Raw genomic sequence first — 22,929 nt, 5'->3', positions numbered from 1 at the left:
AGAATTTAAATACTGTCTCAGACCGCCGTAGTCACCTTTACAAAAGCAAAAACCCTTCCCTTTACCCTTGATGGTAATTACCTCTTTGAGTGAATCCCACTTCAGCACACTGTGATTGCTGCCACCCAGTGGTTTCTTTATCTGCAGATTCTTAATGCATGAAGAATCACTACTGATAATCAGATCAAGAGTGTTACTCCCTCTAGTTGCCTCCTGAACATGCTGATGTAGAAAACAATCATCCAATAAATCCATAAAGGCCTTGCTAGTGTGAGTGTGACCAACCCACAAATTCCAGTCAGTATACGGGAAATTAAAATCCCTCATTATAAGACTCTCTGATTGACTGGCCCACTCTATTTCCCTGTACAGTTTTTTTATATACTGATCAGAGTCATTAGGCCTATAACACACTCTTACTCTCAATTTTGATTTCCCAGTGCTTATGTTACACCAAACTGACTCGACACTGCACTGTCCAGTGATATCAACTGGCTGTACCTCCTTGGATTTTATGTGTTTCTTAACTAATAGCATAACCCCTCCTCCCTTCCTATCCTGTCTATCCTTTCTGTGCATATTGTACTCCCCAAATTCCATTTCTGCATTCCTTATATCTGTGACACCATGTCTCTGATATCCCAACAATATGAGCCTTTCATGTTTTGAACTACACCCCAAATTCATCAAATTTATTTACCAACTCCTAGCATTGGTGTACACGCAACTATTCATGCACCTGTTCCTATCTTTAGCTACCCTAACACAATCCATGTGTTTTCTTGTACCACAATGACTCTCAGCAGTCTCTGAAATCCCCCGGCATGTTGTTTTCCAGGCTGCTGCTGCTCATTCCAATAGAAGCAGTGCAAGAATCACTTTCACCTCTGCCAGCGGCTACTGTTAATCTATTAGTCCCCCCCCCAATCTAGCAGTTTTCAGACCCACCTAACACTGCCTTGATAGAATCGTCAAATATTCGTGCACCCTTTCTATTTAAGTATTAGTATAGTATTATTATAGTTGTAGTAGTATAGTGTTAGTAATGGGAAAATTAAGAAAGCAAGCTTACACAGCATCAATAAAAAAAAAATTTAAAAAAAAGCACTTACTATCAACTACTCACTGGCTGAAGGCAAATTGCTGTACATCTATCCTGCAACTTTTCTACCCCCATTTAAATTTATGCCCCTTCATGTGTGTGTGTAGTCTGAGCAAGATGAAAGGTGCTATCAGATTTGGCTTACTCATTCAAAACCTTAACACCTTAATCACATTTCATTGCAGGTGCTTAGCCAACAGACACTGCACTTTGCAGAATTGAAGTCTCTCCTGGTAAGAGCACCCTTTTGTTCTCTTCTCTAATCTCAGTGCTCTTCGTTGCACCTGTTGCCACATATCCACATCCCTCCTAAAATGAGGCCTCCCGACCTGTATGCAGTACTTAGGATGTAGCCTAACAACATCTTGAGTACCTCGTATAACTGGATAAGCACTTCCTTATCCCAGCTTGCAGAATTCCTGTATATCATTGACAGAACCTCATGATCTGTCCTAGCTGCCCAGTCTGCATGCTCACAGAATTTCATGTCTGATTGTACAATTATCCTCATGTCTTTTTCATTTTCCACTTCTTTGAGTGTAATTCAAAACAGTCCGAACACGTGCTGCCAACTTTCATTTACTGTCCAACTTCAAACCAACTTTTCATCTTCCTCGTTTATTCATTCAACTGCCGTTTTCTGGAACAACCTTCCTTCTTACGTATTTCCTGAAAATTACAATCTTCAGAAGTTCAAATCTAATGTCAACAAATATCTTCTTTCGTCTTCTCAACCTCCAACCCAAGCACCGTACTAAGTACTATAGGTTCTAATACCTCGTGTTTGGGGTTTTCATAAAAAATAAAAAAATAATAATTGAATAAATTCAAGGAAGAACTAGACAAATTCCTGGAAGATATGGATGGGAGAAGTGTGTAGTACTTTTTTTTTTTTTTGGTTGATGCTATATAAGCTTGCTTTCTTGCATTTTGAACTAATAATACCACACAGCTAGTAAGTTAAAAGGAAGAATTAGAAGGTTTACAAACAGCAGTGATCTGCATTCATTTTGTGACTAATTGAAGAGGTAGTACTAGTATTTATAGTATAAAATTTCTGCTGAGTGTGATTATGTAATTATATATCAAAGAGAATCTCTAATTCAATGTTATATATAGTTAAAAAAATACAAAACATAAAAACACTATCACAAAATATGATAATCCTTGTGATAGTGAGAGAATTAATAGACACTGGGAAGTAAATTTTTAAAACTGTTCCTTAACTTAGAGTTGGGTCTTCATATTACACAATTCTACATTTCGAATATTGTATCTAAGTATGGAGACCCCATCTTAAAAAAGACATTGAGATTCTTGAAAGAGTCCAAAGACTGGCAACTCAAATGGTGAGATTGGCAAGCAGGTACCTCAGAGGTGACCTGATTGAGATTTATAAGGCTCTGAGGAAATAAGGATTAGTAAAATGAATGAAAGTGGAATTTTTTTTTTTTTTATGTGAACAACAAACACGAGAGGTATTAGAACCTATAGTACTTAGTACCGTGCTTGGGTTGGAGGTTGAGAACGACAAAAGAAGATATTTGCTGACATTGGACTTGAACTTCTGTAGACTGTAATTTTCAGGAAATACGTATGAAGGAAGGTTGTTCCAGAAAACGGCAGTTGAATGAATAAATGAGGAAGATGAAAAGTTGGTTCTGTGGGTTTGAAGTTGGACAGTAAATGGATGTTGGCTGGTGGCGGCACGTGTTCGGACTGTGTTGAAAGAGAGAGCGGGAATTATAGAAGCCAATTCAGAAGAACAGTGCCCATGGAAGTATCTGTAGAAGAGGTATGCAGCAGAAACAGTACGTCTATGAGAAAGCGAGTGGAGAGACTCTGTTAGAGATGAATCATTAATTAACCTAACTGCCCTCTTCTGAATGGAATCAAGAAGCCTGAGAGAGGTGTTGGGGACACCACCACAGATGTGGGAACAATATTCCATGGCAGGGCGGATTTGTGATTTATACAGAGTGAGCAGCTGTTTGGAAGAAAAGTAACGCCGAGAGCGAAAGAGAAAACCAAGTTTTTTAGATGCAGAGGAAGCAATATTTGTAATGTGCTTGTGCCAAGAGAGATTAGAAGTCAGGGTAATCCCCAAAAGAGATATATCCTTTTGCCTAGAAATTGGAGTGTCACTAAAGATAAGCATAGGAGCAGAAGAATCCTTTTTGCGAGATATAAGACAAGACTGAGTTTTAGAAGGGTTGAAATCAACTAAGTTGTCTTTGCCCCACTGGAGAATTATCTGAAGATCGGCATTTAAGGAATTGGTAGCAGATTTTCGAGAAATTGAAGCTGATTGAGCAGGACAAGATTTCTCAAAACGGAAAGTTGAATGCAATGTGCTATCATCGGCAAAACTATGGATAGGATTTCCAGTCAATGGAAGAAGGTCATTGATATACAAGATGAAAAGAGTGGGGGGAAAAAACTGAACCTTGGGGGACACCGGCATTAGTGGAGAAGTTAGAAGACAGAGAGCCATCTACCATCACCCTCAGTGAGCGATCAGAGAGAAAACTGGATAACCAATTACTAAAAACAGTTGGCAAACCATAAGATGGAAGCTTGTTTAGAAGACCTTTATGCCAAACACGATCAAAAGCCTTTGAGATGTCAAGAGCAACTACTTGTGTTTCACCGAACCTTTCCATTGAAGTAGTCCATAAATGGGTAACATAAGCCAGGATATCACCAGTGGATCGACACTGACGGAATCCATACTGGTGATCGTTGATCAGACGGAAGGTTTCTAGGTAGTTTAAGAGTTGGCGGTTAATTGATTTCTCCATTACTTTAGAAAGAGTAGAAGTAATTGCAATGGGACGATAATTGGATGGGAGGGATTTGTCACCCTTTTTAGGAACTGGCTGGATATGAGCAAATTTCCAAGCAGAAGGAAAAACACCTTTGGAATAAGAAAGTGAAAAAAGGCGGCAAAGAATAGGAGTAAGTTCAGCAGCACAGATTTTGAGAACAAGTGGAGAAATACCATCAGGACCTGGAGCTTTCTTAGCATCAAGATTCATCAAATTCCTTCTGATATCCTTTTGACGGAAGACCACAGGAGGCATTGAATGGACCGTGTTGGGAATGGTGGGAGGTGTTTTACCAAGTTCATTAATACATGAGCTGGAAGAAAAATGGGATGCTAGCAGGTCAGCTTTATCCTTGGCTGAAGTGACAACAGAACCATCTGGTTTGGACAGAGGTGGAAGCGGAGATGGGCAAAAGTTGCGGCCAATAGCTTTGGCAAGAGACCAGAATGCTCGGCTACCATTAGGGCAAGAAGCAAGTTTTCTACTCTTAGCCTGTTCAAACTCTAGTTTGGACTGATTAATAACTGCTTTACAATTGTTGCGAGCTTTGGTGTAGGCAGAAAATGAAACTGAAGAATTAGAAACAAGCCAATTACGATATGCAACATTCTTTTCTTGAACAGCCTTAGCACATTTATTGGAAAACCAAGGTTTAGATAAAGGACGAGATGTTAAAGTGGAGTGTTGGATAAAGGATTCCATTCCTGCAAGAATAATTTCACTGACACGATCTGAGCAAACGTTGACATCAGGAGTTTTGAAACAGTAATCCGACCAAGGAAAAGAAGAAAAGAAGTCTCACAGGTCATCCCATTTTGCATTCTTGTAATGCCAAACAACACGAGGTTGGGAATAGCCATGAGATAACGGTTCCATTGAAGAAGAGACAATCACCAAGTTGTGATCTGAAGTGCCTAAAGAACCTCTCACTTCGACCGTGTACTTAGAAGGGTTGTTTGTGAGAAAAAGATCAAGCGTATTGGCTGTATGATTCGGATTGTCCGGTATTCTTGTAGGTAAATGAACAATCTGTGCTAGGTCATTAGTAATTGCAAAAGCTTCAGCATCTCGACCTGCTGGGTCGGTGTGACTAGAAAACGGAAGCCAGCTGGAGTTGTGAACATTAAAATCACCAAGGAAAATTGCCTCACTGTTAGGAAAGTTGGACTGAAGAAAGTCAAGTTGCAATGAGAGGAAGTCAAAGAGCTCCAAGTGATTAGTGGAATTGGGAGAACGGTAGAGACAACAGATGAATTTGACACAATGAGGTAGAGAGATTTTAAGCCAGAGAAGATCAAAGAGAGAAGATTCGAAATTGCCAAGTCTCTGACAGGGAATATCAGAACGGACATATGCACAAGTACCACCTTTGAGGCGAAAGGAATCATACAGCGAATAATTTGGGCATCTGAGATGAGCAGTAGTTGAATCAACCGATAACTGAGATTCTGTCAGAAAAAGTACATGTGGTTTGGCAGACTGCAAGTGGAAATGGACATCATTGAGATTAGAATTGAGACCACGTATATTTGTGAAATGAATTAGGAAGTCCTTGGGAGGTTTAGATCTTTTCGCAGATAAGCTTGTTCTATTAGTTTGACAATTCATGGTGTATTCAATAGTAAGAAAAAGTGGGTGGGACATGCTGTATGAAGTAATGAAATTTTTGGATATGGCATACACATGGTAAGAATATACCCAGATCCTTGACATAACGTGGCCTCGACAATGCTCCCCGCATACACACTACTCGGACTCCCTCCAGTCACTATCTGGCAGAGTAGAGGTAGCAAGATTATACACTAGCTGATCCGGAAGCCTCCTAGAGAGTTACCAATAGGTTCGGTCCGATGGTATAGGTTGTACTAACTAGCGGCCGGCCTGCGAAAACCGTTTTAGAGCTGTACCCTCGAAATGTAAGGAATATTGGATCTCGCCACGACGTTCATCATAACCTCAAAAGTCATCAATCATACTGCATGATGGAAGAGATAGGGAAGGGTTGACCGGAACACCCTTTACACCCTTTTAAAATTTACACCCTTCTAAAGAATTCTAGAACTAGGGGTCATAAATTCAAATTACAGGGCTTGAGGTTTAGATTAGATTGTAGGAAGTTTTCTTTTAGCCAGTGAGTCATTGATAGCTGTTTATATAAATTCAAGGGTCAAGTAGATACTTGCCTGTGAAGAGGGAAGCATGTAATTTTTGTTTTCTTATTTATTAATTTTTTTTTAGCCAATGCAGAAAAAGCCTGTGGCCTCCTTGCACTATATGGTGAATATTATTACTATTTTAATGATATTGTGAATATTAGTACTATTTTAACAATATTGTGTTCTTCATCTACTTGGTCCACACAGCTGAAACTCCCAGTATCTTTCAACAACAGTGTTTTCTTTGATTACTCTATTTGAAAATTCTGGAAAATTCTGTTAGTTATTGCACAAACAGAAAGAGTGCAAGATCGCTATGGCAGTATCTTCAATCATTAAACTTGTTAAGCCTTGTTATAAGTCTGGCTGCCAAACAATTGGTTGAAGCATGTGGGTTTTTCAATTTACATATTGCTCTCCTACAGTGAAGGTAATGTCTAAATAAGGGAGCTAACAAAAAAAACATGAATACATGTGCATCTAAAGCTGATATCTAAATTGCTACAGAAGGGTATGGATTTTGCATAGCAGTTGTGCTCATAATAGATTACAAATAAGTGGTAATGTAAAAGTAAACAGTTCTAAATTTATTTTATTTGCTAATTTTTAGGATTATAAATGGGGTAAATTTTTTCAAATGCATGTGATCTTCAAAAAAATATGATGTGAAAAATTAAGCATTAATTAACAATATGAATGGAAGATCTAATAGAAGATAAAAAGCCAAAATAATAATAATAATAAATAGATAGTATCATACTATATATAATAAATAGATAGTATCATACTATATATAATAAATAGATAGTATCATGCTATATAGACATATAGAGCAAATTGAAATGATTTCATTTATTTATATGCAAAAAGTTAAGCAAAAATTACATTTCGTTAAGGCTATTGTCCATCAGAGTTATGAATAATTCATCAAGGACCAGAAATGGGTAATCACATAAAAGTATATACTCATTCAGAAGACAGGTTGTTTTTTTTCCAAAATACATAGACCATCCCTTCTACTGTCACTTACTTTAATGTAATTAACCCATTGGCTACAATTTATGTCAGTACCTACTACAGTCTGAGGTTTGTAATTTTCTCACTTACTCAGAGCCATGGTGAAACCAATCCATAATATTTGAGCTTATGTCAGATTTATCCTTGCCAAGAAAAGAGCAATATAAAATTTTTACAAAAACACAGAAAGACGAAAGAATTTTTCTGGTACTGTATTCAAATTGTTTCCTGGCAATTTTGATTTTGCTCCTTGGGCAGACTTGAATCTTGCATTTTACTACCTCACAGCAGCAACTCTCATTTCAAAATGACACTCTGTTGAGCACTCTTAATCTCTCTAATTTAAGTGAATGGTCTTAAATCTATTGTCAGTAAAGTCTAATAGGTCCAGATGGAATAGCTATTTTATCAGAATAGCAAGTTTTTACAGACTATATATTCTTTGAACAGTTTAAAAAAATGTTATTTATCTCAATATTACATTCCCGATAACTGGCTCTAATATTGATGGTTTCTATACTTAAAATGAGTTTGGCATCTGACATCAAGCCCATCAGGCCTCTATTTCTAAGCTGCTGCAATGAACCTTGTCTGAAATTCTCATTCAGAAATTATTTCCCAGGGGACTCCACTCTGTTTGTCACAGTACTGTGGGGAGATAGCCACTACATATCTCAGTTCATTAATCATGTGCAGCAACACTCTCACACTAGTCTTTGAACAGTGGAGGGTTTGTACAGGTACTTCTGGTGGTCTGTGAAGAAAGTCTGAAATTTCTTGTTTAAAGACCAAAAAAATAAATAAGAGTATTGAAAGAATTTTCTTAATCATTACAAATCACAGAATTATTTTCAAGCTTAAAAGAGGTCTTTATATTACTAAAGTTTGAGAAACACTTGTCTATAGGTTATCAGCCCTAGCTGGAGAGAATGCAATACTGTCTTTGTCAACCTGACATCAAAATATGATTTAGTGCTTATTTTCCCCCTTCTTCATTTTCTGCAGTAGTGTTGCATGATCAGAATCAGTTCTCCAGTTCTTTAAATGTGCGTTACAGAAGAGAATTGTAATTTTTGAAAGTGGAAGTAATCCTCTAACTAGAGTTATCCAAGTAAGTATTACAAAAATGACACCATCTTTGCTTTCTTTGAGTGCAATTCCATGTGGGTGATAATACTCAAATGACATTGTGTTAACTGTTTCCACCTGTTCTCACGTGAATACTGCTTTAAAATTTATCCGAATAAAAAAAGTAGTTTTACCAAAAGTTGACAAAAATTGCAATGGCTGCAAAAAAACGTTTTTGTAGCAAATATTATAAATTGCTCCAAATATATAAAAAGGCTACAAATTAGTTAAATTTAAAATGATGGAAAGACACTATTTCCACCTGAAAAAAGTTGTTTATTATTGTGTAATTGTTTCCTTGTTTGTTACAGTAACTTACTAAACTAAATTTTATAGGCTATGTTTCTAATTTATTTAACTGCATTGTGGATTTTATGTGAATCAGTGACATAGATCATATCATGCCACTGTATATTATGTCTGTACAAGTGTGTATTGTCCATGATTCAATTTGCATGTGTTGTGCAGGCTGAAAGGTCTAGGGGAAACCCTGCTCCCTTTGCATGAGATCAGCTAACCACAACCTTGAATGAAGAGAACTTTAGAAATTCCTGCAGTCATTGTCAGGAATAAAACCCAGACCTCTCCAAATGAGTGAGAAGTAGTGAAACCACTATACAGTCACAGAGGATGCTATGTTTCTAGATGAGCTGTATGATGTTAGGCCAAAAATGGGGTTTAGGTCTAGACACAATTAAAAATTCAAGTTACTAAAGATTAAATTGCATGTAGATATCAAGTAGAAACATTAAAAAATTGTAATTAAACACAAGTAAATTAACATGTTATATGAAAGATGAAATATAAGATAACCAACTTACCAGATCCAACAAGTGTATGAATTCTCACTAAGAAACTGAGCTTCAACATGAAGGTATTGTAGGGCTATATATGGTATGTAGATTAAAGCTGATGACCTCATGAGGATGAGTGCACCATACAGTTTACTTGACAGAAAGACTGATGTAGAGATAGTGTAGTTACAAGATTAACATAACAATAACAGAGTATCTGAAGTTGAGGGTTAAAAGAGATATGCTAACATTAAGATGATGACAGCGGTTGTTGAAAGAATCCTTGTTCATCTGAAAAACAGTGCTTTCACTATTTTTCGGATGAAAATGAAAGAAATTATATTTTATGTGTAATGAATCACAAAGTAAATTCCCAGGATGAGATATCTTTTGTTAACCTGTTTTTCTTAATGATAAATAGAGCAAAAATTGTACCAAATAAAAGGGAAAGGCTCCGAAATTCCATAAAAAATTCTATTTCACCACTTAGCATGGGAGGAGGCCATAACCCAATCTTTTTTCCTAATTGTTATACTCAGGTCCCTGTTTTCTATTCAGTATATTGTAGGGATGCTGAAACTTCCCAGGAATTGTGTAAGGATTGGTGTTCTCTGGAGATTTAGGATCAAGAGGACTCTTGATCCTAAATCCCTGATTGCTGTCCATAACTGTATGTTAGATGCCTTTGATTGAGTACTTAAGGCACTATCTTTTTCATAAGTAGGCCAACTTGAAAGGCTCTGGTAGGTTGAGGTAAAAAAAAAAGGTAAAGTGCAGCCATTATCAATCCACTGCAGGATGGAAGCCTCCTCAATAATTCATGCTGAGGGAAATGGACCATAATCTGCCACGCTGGTCCAGTGCAGGTTGGTAGATCGACCGTATTCAGCAGTCAGGGGCTTGAACCCCGGTCTACTCAAGGAGCGTGTGCTACTGCACTCCTGCTCTTGACCATTCGGCTATGGAGGTAGGTTGAGGAAGTAGGCCTAATTGAAAGACTTTCTAGTAGATTGAGACTTCTGTTGAAGGCTTAAAGATGTGGAGATTGGCAAAGTTCTGGATTCCTTCAGTAGTTATAAATAGTTGATGGGAGAGAGTGTATTGCCCTATGCTGAATTATTACCAAGTTTAAAACTGACTGGCTGGCTCTATCTTTAAACAAGTTGTATATTCTTCATTGAATTGACTCCTTTCTTGCTATTAATAGCAGTTGGTTCAAAACATTTAGAATTAAACATACTTGTAGTATGAAGAGTGTGTAGATAGCACTTTGGTCCCTTCAAAAATCCATGTGTTGCCTAATTGGAGAACATATTAAGCTTTTTAGATTCATTTATGTTCTCTAACCACACAAAGTTTTGTGTTACACACCCTAACATCAGGCCTTCTGTAGCATTCCCTTAATTAGATGACCTCTGAAACCATAGCTAATGTGATAGATGGAACCTCTAGGGTTGGACTGATATGGGATGCCTCACAATCTTCCTTAATGATTTAGAACCTAAAAAATATGTAGTTATATTATGGGTTCTTGCCATCCTAGCTATTCTATTTACTAATTTGATGGAGAGAATGTTTATGGTCTTGGAAGTGGCAAGTTTTGATTTGGAATTGTGGAATCTACTGACTGTAGTGGCAGTGATCTTGGATACGACATGTGAATATCCATTTTTTTGTTCCAGTGACTTGAAATTCTTTTAGAAGTTGATTGCTGGTGCATACCATAATTTAATTTTAATTAATTTTGTCTAGAACTGAACCCCATTTTTATCCTAGTGATATAATCATGATTGACTCTGAAATGTATACTATAACAGATAGTTCTGCAAGTTATTGTAGTAGATGTGGGGCAGTGGATGCTTGGCAACTGTACAAAAATAAATATGAACTTTTTTTTCATGTGGAAATAGTGTATCCTTTTCATTTTATATTTTGTTTTGCATACTCCATGTAATGTCATTATGTAGTGTAGTATATTACAAATAAACATTTTCTTTGTCTATTCTCAAATACCATTTTCAGTTGCTTGCTTAATCCAGCTTAGGAAAGTTAAAAATTCTTCATAAATGTTTTAATGTAGACCTTTTCCATAGATATTATGCCATAGAACAACTCCATATTGTCAACTATGACAATTACTATTAGTGTAGAACTTTAAGACAGGCAGAAAATTGATTAGTCAGTGAACCCCTTGAGATTGCCCATGTGGAAATCTTCTACTTTTTTTCTATTAAAATTCTTGGTGCTCAGAAATTAAAATCTGTTTCAAGGTTGTTACAGATAACAAATTGTACTAAATCAAAAAATAAGGAGAATTGATTGTGTGGTAGTGCATATTGAAAAATGCTATCCTGGACAAAATTAATTGATAAAGTTATGGCTGTACTTTTTTTACAAAAAAAAATAATAATAATAATTATTATTATGATGCTACCAATGGAACAAAGTGTTTTTGGAAATTAATAAAGCTAAAAGCTGTTGCTTAAAACCTGTCCTTTCCTTAAAAATCATGAAAAAATATATGGCAACCCAAGTTAGTAATCTGTCCTGTCTGAGTTGATTATGTGTTTGACTCTTTTCCCCTCTTTTAGACACACGCTTCTTGATTAGACCGGGGTTCGAGCCCATCGCCACCAAATACGGAGGATGCGGAAAGGTCAGGGAATGACTATTGCATATTCCTGAGCAATATGGCCTTAGTTGCTAATGCTCCTAAAAACCAAATAACTAACTAACTAACCTCTTTTAGAATTAAATTGCATTAAAAAGATGAAGTGTATACCTAAACACATTTATGGAATTGAGCATTTCTACTGCTGTTAAATAATTAAATTCTTTGCTTGCATTGCCAAACATTTATGGAATTGAGAATTTCTACTGCTGTTAAATAATTAAATTCTTTGCTTTAAAAACCGATTATTCAAAAGATGGAATGATAGTTCTTTGAAAAGCAATAAATTTCATTTGATTCCATTGTTAAAAATGTCTCACTGAATTTTTTTATTTATTTATTTTTTTTTGCATATGTATAACAATATTTGTTAAGATTAATTGCTTGAACTAAATTAAAGCTGTAAATAATAGCAGTTAAATTTTTTTTTTTTTTAGTTGTAAAAATATCAGCTTTAGTTTGTTTATGAAGTAGTAAATTTTTTTTTTTTTTTTTTTTTCTCTCTTCTTTAGAGAATTAGAAGAACTTCTTGAAATATCTGAGAAGCAAGTAGCAACACTTGAGGTAAATATTCATATCTAAATTTCAAAACTGGAATTGCCATACAATTTTTTAGTAAAATGGGGAATTTTTTTTCAGTTGTCAGTTGTGTTTCTCACAGCTGATGAAGCCTAGAAGAGATTTTTCATGTAATGGATACAATTTATAATTTATAAAAGAAAATCGTTTTTATATGCAGAATAAATTGATAATTATTCAATCGAGAAGTCTACAATTCTTTTCAAAATAATCTCTCAATGTTGTTGTCATTACTCTAATGATTTCCTCTTTCTCTGAAGGTTTTTTGTCATTGTCTCCACATTATTATGTTATATCCTTTATTTTAGTAATATCATTAGCTGTGTCAAGCAGTGCTCTTTGACAAATGAAATATTTTAGCATTAGTATAGGCATATGATGCAAGAAAGCAAGCTTACAGGGTATCAACCAAATAAAAAAAAAAAAAAAAACTTCCCATTTCACCCATCCATTTATTCCAAATGTTTGTCTAGTTCTGCCTTGAATTTATTTAAGCTATCAACTTCCACAACGACAGATGGAAGTTTGTTCCAACGATCAACTACCCGCTGGCTAAAGGAAAACTTCTGCATATCTATTCTATATTCTACAACTGTCTTTCCTCAATTTGAATTTATGCCCCCTCAATTCTTAATCTGAGCAAGCAGAAGTATCCCATCAGCATCGAGCCTGGTCAAACCATTCAAGGTCTTGTACACAGTCAGATCACTTCACAGGTGCTTAGTCCCCAAACGCTGCGACTTGAAGAATTAAAGCCTTTATTCGTAAGAGAACCCCTTTGTTCCTCTCACCAATCTTGTTGCCCTTCTCTGTACTCCTTCCTAAAATGAGGCTTCTAGACCTGTATGCAGTACTCATGGTGTAGCCTGACCGTTTCCTTATACAACAGGATAATCACCTCCTTATCCCTGCTTGCAAAATTCCTGTATATCATTGACAAGATCCCATGACCTACTCTGGCAGCCTGCTGCACTGCTCAGAAAACTTCATATCTGACTGCACATTTACCCCCAAGTCACTTTCATTCTCCACTACCCGAATGTAACACCACCCAGTTGGTACATTTCTCTGGTTTCCCATATACAGTACTTTGTATTTGTCAATGTCAAATTTCAGTTGACGCCTCTCCGCCCATCTGCCCAACATTTTCAGATCCTGTTGCAGCAGAATACTATCATTACTGTTATTAACAACCCTCCCAACCTTTGTATCATTTCCCCAGAGGCTCACATCTGGTGAGTATAGGTTCAGCTCACCCAGGGTCCTGAGTTGAATATCATCATTCTTCTCTTTTTTGATGATTTCCTTTTACTTCTCTCTCTCTCTCGCTCGCTCGCCTGGTACAGCATAAGCCTCAGGCTTCCTTGTACCATATGGCTAATAATAATAATCTGCAAACTTTGGAATAAGCTTGATATACCTTCATCAATATCATTACTAAATATACAAAACAACCCTGGGCACACCACTAATGACATTTGCCCACGAAGAGCAGTGTCCATTGATTACCACTCTCTATCTTTTTCCACTCAACCATCCTTTTATCCATTGTAGCAACATGCTCTTAATGCCATACTGCTCCAATTTGTACAGTAGGCCTCCATGTGCAATATTATTGAAAGCTTTCTTGAAATCAAAGTATATGATATCAAAATTATTTTTTGCATCCTTTGTGACTACATCATAGTATCCAATCAAATTGGCCAGACAAGACTTCCCCTTAACAAACCCATGCTGTGTATGAATTATTACTGCTGGCTTGTCCAGGCGATCCTGCAATGCTTCTTTAACAAGTGACTATATTATTTTTCCTAGAACAGAAGTCAAACTAACAGATCTGTAATTACTCGTGTCACCCTTTGATCTCCCTTTGTGAATTGGAGATACATTTGCGCATCTCCAGTCCATGGGTACCTACCCTGGGTCCACGGAAGCTCTCCTAATTATAGCTAAGGGTTTGCTTACTTCTTTTGCTGCCTCCTTTAATATAATGGGATAGATCCCATCCACCCCAGGTGTGTTTCTTATGTTTATCTTCAACAGTTTCTCCTCCACATTGCTCTCAGATATTACAAAATCATTTAACTCCCTGTTAGAGTTTGATAATCATCTGACCCTCTCCTCCTTGAATAACTCCTCATATGTGAATGTAGATGTAAAATACTCATTTAGTTTGGCAGCTATGTGAGAATGATTATCTACAGTAAAACCACCGATGTCAAGTAGACTAATCTGATTCATCCCCACATGTAAATCCCACATCAATAGTTTATATAAGTAAAGAAGTCTTTGCTGTTTATCTTTGCACCAATTGCCAAAGATTTCTCATAATCTGCCTTCGCTTGCCTAACCCCTTTGTGACTTAATTACAGACTAGCTTATATATATACCATAAGCTTCTGTGTTGCCTGATAGTTTATATGTGTTCCATGCATTTTTCTTCTCTGCCATGAGTCTCATTAGTTCATCTGACATCCATTTGGGCCTAAACTTAGAACAGTATTTCTTAGTTGGAACAAAAAAAAAAGCCTAGTAGCTTCCAAGATTACTTCCTTGAATGCTTCCCATTTAGAATTTGCTGTTGGTAATGTCATCATTTGGTCCCATTGTATAGAACTTAAAAAATCTCTGGGACCACTGTAGTCACCTTTACGAAAGCAAAAAACCCTTCCCTTTACCCCTGATGGTTGTGTCTAAAGTATAACTGTACTCTTATCTTGATGGTCCTGCATTACTTCTTTAACTAGTGACTCCATTATTATCCCTACAACAGAAGTTAAACTAACAGGTCTGTAGTTGATCGGATCAATCTTTGATTCCCTTTGTGAATTGGAGAGACAGTGACACATCTCCAGTGCATGGGTAGTTTCTTTGAATATAAAAATGCTCTCTTAATTATGCTAATTGTTTTCTTACCTGCTTAGCTGCCTCCCTTAATATAACAGGATAGATGCCATCTACCCCAAGTGCCTTTTTTATGTTTAACTTCAACAGTTTCCCTTCCATTTTCCTCTCAGTTTGATAAACTTCTGGCCTTCATTTCCCTAAAGAATTCTCGTGTGAATGTAGGTGTAAAATACTCATTCAGTTTGTCAGCTATCTGAGCAGGATCACAACAATCGAACCACCGATGCTAAGTGGACTAATCTGTTTCATCCCCTTCCCTCTAGAGTTTACATGAATAAAGAAGTCCTTGCTGTTTTTCTTTGCATCCGTTGCCAAAGATTTCTTGTAATCTGTCTTCGCTTGCCTAACCTCCTTTGTGACTTGATTACAGACTAGCTTACATCTACCAAAAAAAAATTATCGGGGGAAACAGGCTTGTGTTTCACCAAATAATTTATATGCATCCCATACACTTTTCTTTTCTCTCACGAGCTTCATCAGTTTATGTAATATCCATTTAAGCCTATACCTTAAAGAGTATTTCTTTTGTTGGTATGATAAGCTTAGTAGCTTCTATGATTATTTCCTTGAATCCTTCCCAGCCGTAGCACTTCACCCCTCCGTTCATTCGAAATACCTGTCCAGCTGAGCCTTAAATTTATTTAGGCTAACATGTTCCACAACAAGTAATGGAAGTCTGTAAGGCAGATTTCCGCACATCTATCCTACATCTGTCTTTCCTCAATTTGAATTTATGCCCTCTCAGGTGATTATTCTGAGCAAGAGGCAGTATCCCATCAGCATTGAGCATGCTCAAACCATTCAAGGCTTTGTACACCTCTATCAGATCACCTCACCGGTGCCTAGTCTCCAGACACTGTAATTTGCAATACTTAAGCCTTTCTTCGTAAGAGCAACCCTTCATTCCGTTCACTAACCTTGTTGCCCTTCTCTGTACTCGTTCCAGCAGCTCTACATCCTTCTTGAAATGAGGCCTCCAGACCTGTATACAGTACTCAAGGTGCGGCCTGACCATTGCCTGATACAAGGGAATAATCACCTCCCTATCCCTGCTAGAAAAATTCCTGTATATCATTGATAAGACACCATGAGCTACTCTTGCAGCCCGTCTGCACTGTTAGAGAACTTTATATCTGCCTACACAATTTCCCCCAGTTCCTTTTCATTCTCTACCACTGTCAGTGTAGTACCACAGAGTTGATACTTTGCTCTGGGGTTGCTGTTTCCCATATGTAGTATTTTACATTTGTCAATGTTAAACGTCATTTGTCACCTCTCAGCCCCTCTGCTCAACCTTTCCAGATCCTGTTGCAGCAGCATAGTGTCAGTAGCATCCTTAACAACCCTGCCAACCTTTGTATCATCTGCAAACTTGGACATTAAGCTTGATATACCATCATAAATATTATTTATTAATACAGAAAACAACAATGGACCCAACACTGAACCCTGAGGGACTCCACTAATAACATTAGTCCACGATGAGCAGTGTCCATTAATTACCACTCTCTGTCTTCTGCCACTCAACCATCCCTTTATTCATAGCAACAATTTGCCACCAATGCCACACTGCTCCAATTTGTGCAGCAGTTTTCCATTTGCAACAGTATCAAAAGCCTTTCTAAGATCCAAATATATAATATCAAAGTTATTCCCTGCATCCAATTCTTTTGTGACTACATCATATTATCCAATCAAATTGGTCAGGCAAGACCTTCCCTTAACAAAACCATGCTGTGTCTGAGCTATAACTGAATTCTTGTCAAGGTGATCCTGCAGTGCTTCTTCAACCAGTGCTTCCACTAATTTTCCTGGAACAGAAGTTAAACTCACAGGTCTATAATTACTTGTGTCAGCCTTTGCTCCTCCTTTGTGAATTGGGGTTACATTTGCACATCTCCAGTCTGTGGGTACCTCCCCTGAGTCCAAGGAAGCTCTCATAATTATGGCTAACAAATTGCTTACTTACTTTGCTGGCTCCTTTAATATAACTGGATAGATCCCATCCACCCCGGGTGCCTTTCTTATATTTATCTTCAACAATTTCTCCTCCACTTTACTCTCAATTATTACAAGATCATCTAACTCACTGCCAGTGTTTACTTCATCTATGGCATTCCCCTTCCTGAATAACTCCTCATGTGTGAATGTAGATGCAAAATATTGATTTAGTTTGTTAGCTACCTGAGCAGGACCATGAACAGTTGAACCATCGATATCAAGTGGACCAATCTGATTTATCCCCTTCCTTCTAGTGTTTACATAAGTAAAGAACTCTTTGCTGTTTTTCTTTGCATCCCTTGCCAAAGATTTCTTGTAATCTGCCTTCGCCTGCCTAACCTCCTTTGTAACTTGGTTACAGATCAACTTGTATCTATCATAGGCTTCTGTGTCATGTGTTAATTTATATGTATCCCATGCATGTTTCTTCTCTGCCATATGCCTCATCAGTTCATCTGACATCCATTTAGGCCTAAACCTTGAACAATATTTCTTAGTTGGTATGTAAAGCCTAGTAGCTTCCAAGATAAGTTCTTTGAATGCTTCCCATTTTGCATTTGCTGTTGGTAACATCATCAGTTGGTCCCACTGTATAGAATTTAAATACTGCCTCAGTCCATCGTAGTCACCTTTACGAAAGCAATAACCCTTCCCTTTACCCCTAATGGTAGTTACCTCTTTGAGTAAATCCCACTTCAGCACACTGTGATCACTGCCACCTAGTGGTTCCTGTATCTGCAGATTCTTAATGCATGAAGAGTCACTGCTGATAATCAAATCAAGAGTATTCCTCCCTCTAGTTGCCTCCCGAACATGCTGATTTAGAAAACAATCATCCAATAAATCCACAAAAGCCTTGCTAGTGTGTGAGTGACCAACCCACAAACTCCAGTCAATATCTGGGAAATTAAAATCTCCCATTATAAGACTCTCTGATTTACTGGCTCACTCTATTTCCCTGTACAGTTTCTTATTATACTTATCAGAGTCATTAGGCCTATAGAACACTCCTACTCTCAATTTTGTTCTCCGAATGCTTATGTCACACCAAACTGACTCGACACTGCAGTGTCCAGCGATGTCGACCGGCTTCACTTCCTTGGATTTTATGCATTTTTAACTAATAGCATAACCCCCTCCTCCTTTCCTATCCTGTCTATCCTTTCTGTAGACGTTGTACTCCCCAAATTCCAGTTCTGCATTACTTATATCTGTGTGACGCCACGTCTCTGATATCCCAACAATATCCACCTTTGATGCTTTGAGCAATACCTCAAATTCATCAAATATTTACCAAACTCCTAGCATTTGTGTACACGCAAGTATACATGCACCTGTTCTTTTTCTTAGCTACCCTAACACAACCCATGTGTTTACTTGTACCCCAATGACTTCCAGCAGTCTCTGAAATATCCTGCATCTTATTTTCCAAGCTGCTGCTCATTCCAATAGAAGCAGTGCAAGAATCACTTTCACCTCTGCCAGTAGCTACTGTTAATCTATGTCCTTGTATCCCCCCAATCTAGCAGTTTTCCGACCCACCAAACACTGCCTCGTAGCATCAGCAAACATTCTTGCACCCTTTCTATTTAAGTGTATCCCATTCCTGTAGAAGCAGTCTCTCCTGTTAACAAGTATAGACTAGGCTGAAAAAAATTCTACCCCTTGAGCCTTGCACAATCTTTCCAGGGCCGAATTTATGTGTTTCTTAACTAATAGCATATTTATTTATTTATTTAGAATTTGATGATGATAACATCATCGGTTGGTCCCACTGTATAGAATGTAAAAATTGTCTGAGACCACCATATATATAAATACAGTAAGACCCCCGTATCTGTGGAGAATATGTTCCAAGACCTACCGTGGATGGCTGAAATCGTGAATATAAGTGAACACCTGCTGACCCTATATATAACGTGATTTTCTTGTACATACATATGTATAATAAAGTTTAATTGATAAATTAAACACACAGTAAGACATTACCAACATTAAATATGGTAATAATTAAGTACAGCAGACTCTCGATTTACCGGGATTGGATTAACCAGGACATTTCAAGACTCCAAATTAAAAAAAAAACAAAAAAACACAGAAATCATTAAATTTCAAGTAATAAATAATAAATTTCATATTATTTATTACTTCATACACCATGCCCCACCTACTTTTTCTTACTATTGAATACACCATGAATTGTCAAACTAATAGAGTAAGCTTATCTGCGAAAAGATCTAAACCTCCCAAGCACTTCCTAATTCATTTCACAAATATACGTGGTCTCAATTGTAATCTCAACGATGTCCATTTCCACTTGCAGTCTGCTAAACCCCATGTACTTTTTCTGACAGAATCTCAGTTATCGGTTGATTCAACTACTGCTCATCTCAGATGCCCAAATTATTCGCTGTATGATTCCTTTCGCCTCAAAGGTGGTACTTGTGCATATGTCTGTTCTGATATTCCCTGTCAGAGACTTAGCAATTTGGAATCTCCTCTCTTTGATCATCTCTAGCTTAAAATCTCTCTACCTCATTGTGTCAAATTCATCTGTTGTCTCTACCGTTCTCCCAACTCCACTAATCACTTGGAGCTCTTTGACTTCCTCTCTTTGCAACTTGACTTGCTCCAGTCCAACTTTCCTAACAGTGAGATAATTTTCCTTGGTGATTTTAATGTTCACAACTCCAGCTGGCTTCCATTTTCTAGTCACACCGACCCAGCTGGCTTCCATTTTCTAGTCACACCGACCCAGCTGGTCGAGATGCTGAGGCTTTTGCAGTTACTAATGACCTTGCACAGATTGTTCAGTTACCTACAAGAATACCGGAAAATCCTAATCATACAGCTAACACGCTTGATCTTTTTCTCACAAACAACCCTTCTAAGTACACGGTCGAAGTGAGAGGTCCTTTAGGCACTTCAGATCACAACTTGGTGATTGTCTCTTCTCCAATGGAACCTTTATCTCATGGCTATTCCCAACCTCGTGTTATTTGGCATTACAAGAATGCAAAATGGGATGACCTGCGAGACTTCTTTTCTTCTTTTCCTTGATCGGATTACTGTTTCAAAACTTCTGATGTCAACGTTTGCTCAGATCGTGTCAGTGAAATTATTCTTGCAGGAATGGAATCCTTTATCCCACACTCCACTTTAAAATCTCATCCTTTATCTAAACCTTGGTTTTCCAATAAATGTGCTAAGGCTGTTCAAGAGAAGAATGTTGCATATCGTAATTGGCTTGTTTCTAATTCTTCAGTTTCATTTTCTGCCTACACCAAAGCTCGCAACAATTGTAAAGCAGTTATTAATCAGTCCAAACTAGAGTTTGAACAGGCTAAGAGTAGAAAACTTGCTTCTTGCCCTAATGGTAGCCGAGCATTCTGGTCTCTTGCCAAAGCTATTGGCCGCAACTTTTGCCCATCTCTGCTCCCACCTCTGTCCAAACCAGATGGTTCTGTTGTCACTTCAGCCAAGGATAAAGCTGACCTGCTAGCATCCCATTTTTCTTCCAACTCATGTATTAATGATCTTGGTAAAACACCTCCCACCATTCCCAACACGCTCCATTCAATGCCTCTTGTGGTCTTCCATCAAAAGGATATCAGAAGGATTTTGATGAATCTTGATGCTAAGAAAGCTCCAGGTCTTGATGGTATTTGTCCACTTGTTCTCAAAACCTGTGCTCCTAAACTTACTCCTATTCTTTGCCGCCTTTTGTCACTTTCTTATTCCGAAGGTGTTTTTCCTTCTGCTTGGAAATTTGCTCATATCCAGCCAGTTCCTAAAAAGGGTGACAAATCCCTCCCATCCAATTATCGGCCCATTGCAATTACTTCTACTCTTTCTAAAGTAATGGAGAAATCAATTAACTACCAACTGTTAAACTACCTAGAAACCTTCTGCCTGATCAACGATCGCCAGTATGGATTCCGTCAGTGTAGATCCACTGGTGATATTCTGGCTTATGTTACCCATTTATGGACTAATTCAATGGAAAGGTTCGGTGAAAAACAAGTAGTTGCTCTTGACATCTCAAAGGCTTTCGATCATGTTTGGCATAAAGGTCTTCTAAACAAGCTTCCATCTTATGGTTTGCCAACTGTTTTTATTATTTATTATTATTATTATTAGCCATATGGTGCAAGGAAGCTTGAGGCTTATGCTGCACCAGCCAAAAAAAAATTTCCCTATTACCCTGAGAGAGAGAGAGAGAGAGAGAGAGAGAGAGAGAGAGAGAGAGAGAGAGAGAGAGAGTAGAAAGGAATCACCAAGATAGAGAAGAATGATGATATCCAGCTCAGGACCCTGGGTGTGCCAAGCCCATACTCACCAGATGTGAGCCCTTGGGGTAGGTTAGTAATTGTTAGTTTTAGTAATTGGTTATCCAGTTTTCTCTCTGATCGCTCACTGATGGTGATGGTAGATGGCTCTCTGTCTTCTGACTTCTCCACTAATGCCGGTGTTCCCCAATGTTCAGTTCTTTCCCCCACTCTTTTCCTCTTGTATATTAATGACCTTCTTCCATTGACTGGAAATCCTATCCATAGTTTTGCCAATGATAGCACATTGCATTCCACTTTCCATTTTGAGAAACCTTGTCCTGCTCAATCAGCTTCAACTTCTCGAAAATCTGCTACCAATTCCTTAAATGCCGATCTTCAGGTAATTCTCCAGTGGGGCAAAGACAACTTAGTTGATTTCAACCCATATAAAACTCAGTCTTGTCTTATATCTCGCAAAAAGGATTCTTCTGCTCCTCTGCTTATCTTTAATGACACTCCGATTTCTAGGCAAAATGATATATCTCTTTTGGGGATTACCCTGACTTCTAATCTCTCTCTTGGCACAAGCACATTAGAAATATTGCTTCCTCTGCATCTAAGAAACTTGGTTTTCTCTTTCGCTCTCAGCGTTACTTTTCTTCCAAACAGCTGCTCACTCTGTATAAATCGCAAATCCTCCCTGCCATGGAATATTGTTCCCACATCTGGGGTGGTGTCCCCAACACCTCTCTCAGGCTTCTTGATTCCATTCAGAAGAGGGCAGTTAGGTTAATTAATGATTCATCTCTAAGAGAGTCTCTCCACTCGCTTTCTCATAGATGTGGCGCCTCCGTAGCCAGGTGGAAAGGAGCAGCAGTGCATAGCACAGGCTTCTTGATTAGATCGGGGTTCGAGCCCGTCGCCACCAAATACGGAGGATGTGGAAAGGTCAGGGAATGACCACCGTATATCCCGGAGCAATATGGCCTTAGTTGCTAATGCTCCTAAAAAAAAAAACCAAATCTCATAGACGTACTGTTTCTGCTGCATACCTCTACTACAGATACTTCCATGGGCACTGTTCTTCTGAATTGGCTTCTATAATTCCCGCTCTCTCTTTCAAGACAGTCCGAACACGTGCCGCCACCAGCCAACATCCATTTACTGTCCAACTTCAAACCCACAGAACCAACTTTTCATCTTCCTCATTTATTCATTCAACTGCCGTTTTCTGGAACAACCTTCCTTCATACGTATTTCGTGAAAATTACAGTCTACAGAAGTTCAAGTCCAATGTCAGCAAATATCTTCTTTCGTCGTTCTCAACCACCAACCCAAGCACGGTACTAAGTACTATAGGTTCTAATACCTCTCGTGTTTGGGGTTCACAAAAAAAAAAAAAAAAAAAACTAGAATAGGTATAAACAGATGTTTTGCAAGTCATAAATAAGCGACAAGAACCGGTGTTATAAGTC

The sequence above is a fragment of the Mastigoproctus giganteus genome, chromosome 5 (genome assembly GCF_048544385.1).
Source record: "Mastigoproctus giganteus isolate SK-2022 chromosome 5, ASM4854438v1, whole genome shotgun sequence".
Classification (NCBI taxonomy): domain Eukaryota; kingdom Metazoa; phylum Arthropoda; class Arachnida; order Uropygi; family Thelyphonidae; genus Mastigoproctus; species Mastigoproctus giganteus.
This window is presented reverse-complemented; position numbering follows the sequence as displayed.